Source organism: Neofelis nebulosa, chromosome 3 (assembly GCF_028018385.1).
Source record: "Neofelis nebulosa isolate mNeoNeb1 chromosome 3, mNeoNeb1.pri, whole genome shotgun sequence".
Lineage (NCBI taxonomy): Eukaryota > Metazoa > Chordata > Mammalia > Carnivora > Felidae > Neofelis > Neofelis nebulosa.
Genome location: NC_080784.1, coordinates 108,404,521 through 108,413,175, shown reverse-complemented (window position 1 = coordinate 108,413,175; position 8,655 = coordinate 108,404,521). Strand labels below are relative to the sequence as shown.

Below are 8,655 nucleotides of genomic sequence, written 5' to 3'. Positions count from 1 at the left end.
ATGTAAGTGATAAATCACTCAATTCTATACCTGAAGCTAATATTACACTGTTTGTTAACTAAATGGAATTTAAATAAAAATTATAAAAATAAGAAAATAAATATCTTTATTATTTTATGTATTCTTTGTATCTCCAACTTTTGGGTAAAGAAATTCTACATCGGCATTTAGCCATTTGGAAATTCATTAAGATGATGATCATTATCCGTATGTGAAGTTATGAAGTGATCATGTAAACAAATTTGCCATTTGTTGCTGTGAGTGATAGAGATTATGTGAATCCTCCATATCAAGAAAACTTAGATACAACACATTTAACTCCTATATTGTTAATGCTTTATATATTATAATTGTAGAACATAATTCAAAGGTATCAAAGCAAACATATTTCTTTACCCTTATTTGAATATATTGGATTTGAGTATCTAGTTTTAGTTAAAGGGGGAGTGAAGTTTCAGTCTGTCATAGCACCTGCTATTTACACATTTGATATATAGCTTTTATCATAATAGTTTTGTAGAAAATGATTATAAATTAAAAAGGCTAAATAATTGAGTCATTAGCAAGCATACACAGTTCATTATAGGTAGTCTTGGCTTCCCTATATATATATATATATATATATATATATTTTTTTTTTTTTTTTTTAAATTTAAATTGCATGTGATAAATATACTGATTTATAAAATATGTACAACTTTAATATAGTATTTCAAAACTGTTTAGGTCATTGCTTGGCTTAAAAATAGATACTAAACAGTAATATAGGGGTGCCTAGTGGCTCAGTCAGTTAAATGTCAGACTCTTGATCTCAGCTCAGTTCATGATCTCACAGTGAGATTGAGTCCAACATTAGGCTCTGCAGAGATAGTACGAAGCCTGCTTGGGATTCTCTCTCCCTCTCTCTCCACCCTTGCCCCACTCTCTTTCTCTCTCTCTCAAAATAAACAAACTTAAAAATTTTAAACAGTCATATAAAATGTAAAATTTCTCATTCTAAAAATTAAGAAACTTCTGAGAAGGCAGTCAACAGGGAAGAGAAGTCAGGGGACCTGAAGTTCCCTCATCCCTCAAACACAGCAGTATAGAGGCCACAAGACTTGGAATTCCAGGAAACAGGCTACAGAGCAACAGAAACATCTCAAGGGGCCCATGGGGACAACTTGGCAGGCCATAGGTGCATGACTGTGAATTAGGAGAGATAAAATTGGGCAGTGTAGACATAGAGGGGAGAGATCCCCTTCTGTGGAGAGACAAAAGGTAGAGAAAGAGAGGCTATGTAGGATTGTACTTGGACAAGAGCAAAACCTCACCAGACCACAGACCAGACAGGGTAATGGAAAAAAAAAAGAGAAAGAACCAATTTATAACTTGCAAATAGTCTTAAGAGTGAGGATCCAGGGTTTCAGGGCTTTCTCTGGACTACAGATGGCCATCCTGTGCAAATGCCTGGGGAGGAGAGGAGCCAGCCCTAGGGTAAGTAGTGAGCTCAGAGGCACAGTCAGAGAGAGCAGTCCCCTCCCTCAAGTGCTGTGGGAAGAAGGAATATTCTCGCTCCAAGGACAAAAGACCATGTAGGTGCCTGCCAGCCAGAGGCCTTTGGTCTGCTGGGTGGAGTGGCACTATCCTGAAACCAGGGTGCGTATAGCAGGATCCTTTAAGACGTCAGGGTTTGAATCCCAGTCAAGCATCTGGGAGGCATGGGAGACTGTGGAGTGGGACAAACTGGCCACTCACGCCTGCGCAGCACTGTGAGGATGGCCTGAACAGAATGATCTGGGACACCTGGTCTGGAGAGGAGAGACTGAGGTGTCACCATTTTTCTCCCTATCACCAACAAGGTGGGGCTTCAGGGAATAGCCAGCCCACAGTGAAGGAGGGAACCACCTATATCAAACCACGCCCTGAATTAAGTCATAGAGTTCCTTTGATTCTCTGATTGATCAATTCTTTTTCTTTCTTTTTCTTTTTCTTTTCTTTTCTTTTCCCCCACCCCTGTAATTTCTCTCTTTGTATGGGATAAGGCTTCTTCTACCGCTCCCCCCACCTTTTCTAATTTTTTTCCAGAGTTACTTCAATGAACAACTCAAAGCACACCTAGTGGAAGTCCAAACCACCACTAATAGTAGGGAGATAAAGCAGCCAGCATCACAACAACAGAGAGCATGCAACACACTCCAAAAACACCTTCTGATGACCCAGGCCCTGGACAGTATATGACCCCTTTTTAATATAGTAGTGCTCACAGGTGAAGAACACATAACAATATCAAAACAAGGGCAGAAAACTAGCCAAAATGATGACATGGAAGAATTCTCTTCAAAGGAAATTACAGGAAGAAATGGCAGCAAAAGAATTGCTCAAAAAATATATAAATAATATATCTGATCAAGAATTTAGAATAATAGTCATAAGGTTAATAGTTGGGCTTGAAAAAATCCTAGAAGACAGGAGAGAATCTATTGCTACAGAGATCAAGGAACTAAGAAACAGTCACAATGAATTAAGAAATTCCGTAAATGAGATGCAAAATAAACTAGATCAAGTGACAGCAAGAATGGAGAAATCAGAGGAGAGAATAAGTGAAATAGAAGATAAAATGAAGCTGAGAAAAAGAGAGATAAGAAAATACAAGACCACAAGGGCAGAATTAGAAAACTAAGTGATTCAATGAAACTTAATAATATCCGTATCATAGGAGTTCCAGAAGAAGAAGAAGAGAGAGAGAAAGGGGCAGAAGGTTTATTTGAACAAATGATAGCTGAGAACTTCCCTAATTTGGGGAAGGATGCAGACATCCAAATCCAGGAGGCACAGATAACTCCCTTCAGATTCAACAACAATAGTCCTTCCCCACAGCATATCATAGTGAAACTGGCAAAATACAAAAATAGAGAATTCTGAAAGATGCTAGGGACAAATGGGCCTTAACCTACAATGGCCTTATGTGTGTAGACACATAAGGGTAGTAGCAGACCTGTCCACTAAAACTTGCTGACCAGAAGGGAGAGGCAGGAAATCTTCAATGTGTTGAAAAGGAAAAATATGCAGCCAAGAAACCTTTAGCCAGCAGGGCTGTTATTAAGAATAGAAGGAGAGATAAAGGCTTTCCCAGACAAAAACTGAAGGAGTTCATGACCAATAAACCAGCCCTGAAAGAGGTCTTAAGGGGGGCTCTGTGAATGAAATTATGCAAAAACTACAAAGGAACAGAGACATCACCACAACCATGAAACCTACAGATAACACAATGACACTAAACCCATATTTTTCAATAATAACTCTGAATGTAAATGAACTAGGTACCCCAAACAAAAGACAGAGGGTATCAGAATGGATAAAAGCAAACACACACACACACAGAAAAAACAAAAAACAAAACAAAAACCCAAGATCCATCTATATGCTGTCTACAAGAGATGCATTTTAGACCTAGGAACATCTTCATATTGGAACTGATGGGATGGAGAACCATCCATCATGCTACTGGAAGTCAAAAGAAAGCTGGAGTAGCCAAACATATCAGACAAACTAGATTTTAAACTAAAGGCTGTAACAAGAAATGAAGAAGGGCATTATATCATAACTATGGGGTATATCCATCAAGAAGAGCTAACAATTATATTTATTCCCCAACTTGGAGAACCAATAAATTATTATATATAAATAGACAGCCAAATATATATATATACACATATATACATACATATATATATATATATATATATATATATATATATATACACACACACACACTAATCACAAACATAAGCAATCTTATTGATAATAATACATTAATTTCAGGGGACTTTAACATTCCAATGACAGCAATGGACAGGTGATCTAGACAGAAAATCAATAAAGAAACAATGGCCTTGAATGATACACTGGACCAGATGGACTTGACAGATATATTCAGAACTTCTCATCCAAAAGCAGGAGAAAACACATTCTTCTTGATCGCACATGGAACATTCTCAAAGATAGATCATATACTGGGTCAAACAAATATACCTCAATAAATATAAAAGATTGAGATTATACCATGCATATTTTCAGATCACAACACTATGAAACTTGAAATCAACCAGAAGAAAAACATTTGGAAAACCTCCAAATGCCTGGAGGTTAAAGAACATCCTACTAAAGAATGAATGGGTCAACAAGGAAATTAAAGAAGAAATTTAAAAATATATGGAAGCAGTGAAAATTAAAACACAACAGTCCAAACCCTTTGGGATGGAGCAAAGGCAGTCCTCAAAGGAAAATACATCGCAATCCAGGCCTATCTCAAGAACAAGAAAAATCCTAAATACAAAACCTAACTGCACACGTAAAAGAACTAGAAGCAGAACAGCAAAGAAACCCAAAGCCAGCAAAAGAAAATAATAAAGATTAGACCAGAAATAAACAATATAGAATAAAAAAAAAGAACACAGTAGAATAGATCAATGAATCTAAGAGCAGTTATTTTTTAAAAAATAAGCCAAGGTGATAAATTCCTAGTCAGACTTCTCAAAGAGAAAAGAGACAGGACCCAAATAGGTAAAATCATGAACAGAAAAGGACATATCACAACCAACAACACAGAAATACAAATAATTAATAGAAAATACAATGAAAAATTATATGTCAAAAATTTGGACAACCTGGAAGAAATGGGCAAATTCCTAGACACCTGCACACTACCAAACTCAAACAGGAAGAAATAGAAAATTTGAACAAACCCATAACCAGCAAAGAAATTGAATCAGTTATCAAAAATCTCCAACAATAAGAGTCCTGGGACACTTGGCTTCCCAGGGGAAATTCTAGCAGACATTTGAAGCAGAGTTAATACCCATCCTTCTCAAGATGTTCCAAAAAAAAAAAAAAAGAAATGGAAGGAAAACTTCCAAACTCTTTCTATGAAGCCAGCATTACCTTGATTCCCAAACCAGACAAAGACTCTACTAAAAAAGAGAATTACAGGCCAATATCCTTGATGAACATGGATGCAAAAATTCTCAACAGGATACTAGTAGATCAAATTCACCAGTATATTAAAATAATTATTCACCATGATCAAGTGGGATTCATTCCTGGGCTGCAGGGCTGGTTCAGTATTTGCAAATAAATCAATATAATACATCACATTAATAGAAGAAAGGATAAGAACCATATTATCCTGTCAATAGATGCAGAAAAAGCATTTGACAAAATATAGCATCCTTTCTTAATAAAAACTCTCAAGAATGTTGGAATAAAAGGAACATACCTTAACGCCATAAAAGCTATATATCAAAAGCTGACAAGCTAATATCATCTTCAATGGGGAAAAACTGAGCAATTTCCCCGAGATCAGGAATGCAACAAGGATGTCCACTCTCACCACTGTTGTTTAATATAGTGTTGGAAGTCCTAGCTTCAGCAATCAGACAACAAGATGAAATAAAAGGCATCCAAATTGACAAAGAAGTTGAACTTTCACTTTTCGCAGAAGACATTTTACCAAACCTGGAAAACCCGAAACATTCTACCAAAAAGCTACTAGAACTGATACATGTCAGCAATGTTGCAGGATACATATTGGTTGCATTTCTATACACCAATAATGAAGCAACAGAAAGAGAAATCAAGAAATCAATCCCATTTACAATTGCACAAAGAACCATAAAATCCTACGAATAAACCTAAAAAGATGTAAAAGATCTGTATGCTGAAAACTATGGAAACTTATGCAAGAAATTGAAGAAGATACAAAGAAATGGAAAAACATTCCATGCTCATAATTGAAAGAACTAATATTGTTAAAATGTCAAAACTACCCAAAGCAATCCACACATGAATGCAATCCCAATGAAAATTGCACCAGTATTCTCAGACTTAGAACAAACAATCCTAAAATTTTATGGAACTACAAAAGACCCCAAATAGCCAAAGTAATGTTGAAAAAGAAAACCAATATATGGGAGACATCACAATCCCAGACTTTATCCTCTACTACAAAGCTGTAATCATCAAGACAGTGGTACTGGTACAAAACAGACACATAGACCATGGGAATAGAATAGAGAACCCAGAATTGGACCCACAAATGTAATGCCAACTAATCTTTAACAAGGCAGGAAAGAGTATCCAATGGAAATGGTGCTGGGAGAACTGGACAGCAACATGCAGAATAATGAAACTGGGCCACTTTCTTATACCATACACAAAAATAAACTCAAAATGGATGAAAGACCTAAATTTGAGACAGAAAAACCATCAAAACCCTAGAGGTGAAAACAGGCAACAACCTCTTTGACCTCAGCCACAGCAACTTCTTACTTGACACGTCTCTGAAAGCAAGGGAAATAAAAGCAAAAATGAACTACTGGGACCTCATCAAGATAAAAAGCTTATGCACTGCAAAGGAAACAGTCAAAAAAAAAAAAACTAAAAGGAAACTGATAGAATGAGAGAAGATATTTGCAAATGACATATTGGATAAAGGGTTAGTATCCAAAATTTATAAAGAACTTACCAAACTCAACAACCCAAAATCAAATAATCCAGTGAAGAAATGGGCAGAGGACATGAATAGACAATTTTCCAAAGAAGACATCCAGATGGCAAATAGACACATGAAAAGATGCTCAGCATCAGGGAAATACAAATCAAAACCACACTGAGATACCACCTCACACCATTAAGAGTGGCTAAAACTAACAACCCTGGAAACAACAGATGTTGGCAAAGATGTGGAGATACGGGAACACTCTTGCACTGTCACATGGGAATGCAAACTGGTGCAGCCACTCTGGAAAACAGTGTGCAGGTGTGGAGGTTCCTCAAAAAACTAAGGATAGAATTACCCTATGACCCAGCAATAGTATTACTATGAATTTATCCAAAGGATACAGGGGTGCTGATTCATAGGGGCACATGTACCACAATGTTTATAGCAGCTCTTTCAATAGTAGCCAAATTATGGAAAGAGCCCAAATGTCCATCAACTGATGAATGGATAAAGAAGATTATATATATACAATATATATAATAGATAATATATTATATTATATATTTATATTATATATTATATATAAATATATAATTATATATTTGTAATAAATATAAATATATTTATTATATATCTAATAAAATACTAGTTGGAATGAAAGAAGAATGAAATTTTGCCATTTGCTACAATGTGGATGGAACTGGAGGGCATTATGCTGAGTGAAATAAGTCAGTCAGAGAAAGACAGATATCATATGTTTTCATTCATATGTGGAGTTTGAGAAACTTAACAGAAGACCATAGGGGAAGGGAAGGGGAAAAAATAATTTCAAATAGACAGGAAGGCAAACCTGTAAGAGACTCTTAAATACAGAGAACTAAGGGGAGAAGGGGAAATGGGTGATGGGTTTTGAGGAGGGCACTTATTGGGATGAGCAATGGCTGTTGTATGTAAGCAATGAATCATGGGAATCTACTCCCAAAGCCAAGAGCACACTGTATACAGTGTATATTAGCTAACTTGACAATAAATTGTATTTAGAAAAAATTGAGAAGCTTCTATCTTTATAATAAGCAAAATAATCTTACCCAGGGCGAGGAAAATAATTTTATGAAGAGTGTTTGCATAATAGAAGTGAAATTATGTTAGCAAAAGAAAAATCAAAATAAGCTTTCAATATTATGAATATTCATGTCTATTATTCACTATTTCATTGGGAAAGGACAAAGAGGAAATTCTGGCTACTATTTGTAAGGACATTCAATGTCCTGCTTGGCAAAAATTGGGACAAGAGGTTAGTGAATGTTGTTTAACATCAAGTTGGTTACTAATTAGATTCCATACCTTGTAGTCGTGTATTCAACTACACGTTCCAGAGCATTTAGTCACCCAAGTTCCGTTATTGGTGCTGGTTCATTTTCTGCTCACAAGAAATACAGTCTAGAAAAAACAATAAAGCAAAACAAGCTATATGATATTTTTAAAATTTAAGCCTGTAATATATGGTATGAATCTAGAAGAGTGTTATGCAATAAATGAATAAATGAATGAATGAATGAATGAATAAGTAAGAATTTAAGAAATCCTAAGAAAGTACATAAGCTTGGTAGAGGAGCACATTCTTGTAGAAATCAAAATTTAAAATAAAGTTGACATTTAGTGCAAAAATTAAACTAAAAAACCAAGATTCCAAAAGAGACAAGAAATTTAAATATATTGGAATGGACTTTAAGAAAATGTCATTTTAAGAGTAGTTTATCATTTGGAAGGAAAATTGACTTCCATATTAAACAAATGTTTTCTACACCTTAATTTTTATTGACCATCTGTGCTGACAGCTCAGAGCCTGGAGCCTGCTTTGGATTCTGTGTCTTCCTCTCTCTCTGCCCCTCCCCTGCTCATGCTCTGTCTCTGTCTCAAAAAATGAATAAATGTTAAAAAAAATTAAAAAAAATAATAAATACAATGAGTAATGGAATAAAAGTTAAACTTTGATAGATATCTGAAAATTTTACCTATCAAAAATCTTCCCTAAATGAGGCCTTTCTATTTTACATGTTGCTAGGTTAAAAAGTGATCTGAACAGATTTGAAGTGTTGCAACTTTTCTCACTCTGTACACTACCATCACAGTATCACAATATATTCAAAGTATCAGTGTAAGGCAAGATGTTG

General features: G+C 35.4%; 1 long non-coding RNA gene across 1 annotated transcript in view; it reads right to left on the bottom strand.

Annotated features, from left to right (window-relative positions):
* Positions 1 to 7,820: 7,820 nt before the first annotated feature.
* Positions 7,821 to 8,655, bottom strand: part of LOC131507162 (uncharacterized) — a 114,661-nt gene continuing 113,826 nt past the window's right edge. Inside the window, exon 7 of the long non-coding RNA XR_009259376.1 lies at positions 7,821 to 7,921. This is a non-coding gene — a long non-coding RNA (uncharacterized LOC131507162). The remainder of the gene's footprint in view (positions 7,922 to 8,655) is intronic.